The 1,840-nt window shown below is 44.3% G+C and overlaps 1 non-coding gene across 1 annotated transcript; it reads left to right on the forward strand.

Moving 5' to 3' along the window:
• The first annotated feature begins 265 nt into the window (after window positions 1-265).
• On the forward strand, window positions 266-338 carry TRNAC-ACA. The gene has a single exon. It is a non-coding gene; the product is annotated as a tRNA-Cys (tRNA).
• Window positions 339-1,840: the final 1,502 nt, after the last annotated feature.

Raw genomic sequence — 1,840 nt, forward strand, 5'->3', positions numbered from 1 at the left:
TATTCATGCACTAGGACATTTAGTTGGGCCCTGAAAAATGAATAAGAATTTGACAGGAAGAAAATCAAAGTAAGACAAAGTTGAGAGAACACTATGTAAAAAGGCAGTAGGGCATGAAAGTGCATGAGCTGTTCAAAGAACACAGAGTTTTGGGCACGGCTGGGTCATGAAGTACAAAAGGGTAGTATGGGTAATGAAGCATGGAAAGGTGGGCTGGCAGCACATTTTGGAGGAGTTTTGATACCGAGCTCGGACATTTGAGACTTCCCTGGTGGCTCAGGTGGTAAAAGCATCTGCCTACAATGCAGGAGACCCGGGTTCAATCCCTGGGTTGGGAAGATCCCCTAGAGAAGGAAATGGCAACCCATTCCAGTATTCTTGCCTGGAAAATCCCATGGACAGAGGAGCCTGGTAGGCTACAGTCCATGGGGTCACAAAGAGTCGGACTCGACTGAGCAACTTCACTTTCGGACATTTGAATTTTATATGGTAGACAAGGAGGAACCACCAAAAGCTTTTCAATGAGGGGAATTACAAGATGGAAATGAAGTTTTAGGGAGATTAACTTGGCAGGATGAACTGGGGATGGGGTAAAGGAAAGGTTGCAAGAGTAGATAGAAGGCTGTGTCAATAATCCAGGCACAAAGTTATAAATATTCAGTCTTGGGAGGTGGCAGAGGTGACAGGTCCAATAAGACAGCAGGACCTGCACCAATGGTGCAGGACAAAGCACACTGACTTGGAGCTCCAGTAGTCCTGGGTTCCAGTCCTGACTCATATTTACAGGCTGTGGGGATTTACCTTTCAGGGATTCAGATTTCTTTTCTGAAAAAGGTGACGCTTTGGGAAATAATTATCTTTAAGTTCTCTTCCAGCTCTAATGGCCTCTGGTTCAAAATAATTCACTTGTCCAATATCACAGAACCATTATTTGGTCCCAGGCAGTTTTGTCCCTACAGGCAGTGTGCTTAACTCCTGCACTACATGGACATTTATATAGGACCAATTGACCAGATTTGATAAGGAGAAGGCAATGGCAACCCATTCCAGTACTCTTGCCTGGAAAATCCCATGGATGGAGGAGCCTGGTGAGCTGCAGTCATGGGGTTGCGAAGAGTTGGACATGACTGGGCGACTTCACTTTCACTTTTCACTTTCATGCATTGGAGAAGGAAATGACAACCCACTCCAGTGTTCTTGCTTAGAGAATCCCAAGGACGGGGAGCCTGGTGGGCTGCCGTCTATGGGGTCACACAGAGTCAAACACAACTGAAGCGACTTAGCAGTAGCAGTAGCTGACTAAGAGAATGAAGGCAGCATTGATATGGTAATGGAGTCAGAGGGAAGCTAGCCTTGTAGGGAAAGATGATATTTCAGACATGCTAAGTATGAGGTGTTGGTGGAACATCTGACTAACTATTGAAAGGGTGGGATAGCAGCTCTGGAGAGAGGCAAGGATGGGAGATTTCAAGCTGGCAATCAAAAAACCTAAAAGCAAACCTAGAAACTGTGCAAAAAGATGAGTTTTTAGAAAGAAAAAGTGAGTATAGGAGGGCAAAGAGCAAAGAACTGTGGGAAGTGAGAAAAGGGTGGAAATAAAGACAAGGAAGGAACAATTGACAGTGAACCTTGAACAAGCTACTTCCATTTTCTGGCTCTTTTGTCTCCTCATTTATAAAATGAAGGAGTTGGCACAAGATAAGGCTGAGATGTTCTATGCATAATCAGAGAAGATAGAAGAGAACCAAATGCCATGGAAACTGAAGAAGAGAGTTTCTAAAAGAAGGTTTGAAGAGGTCACTTGCATCTAATGGTGCAGAGGTGTCAGGAATTAAGGATT

The sequence above is a fragment of the Cervus elaphus genome, chromosome X (assembly GCF_910594005.1).
Source record: "Cervus elaphus chromosome X, mCerEla1.1, whole genome shotgun sequence".
NCBI classification, from domain to species: domain Eukaryota; kingdom Metazoa; phylum Chordata; class Mammalia; order Artiodactyla; family Cervidae; genus Cervus; species Cervus elaphus.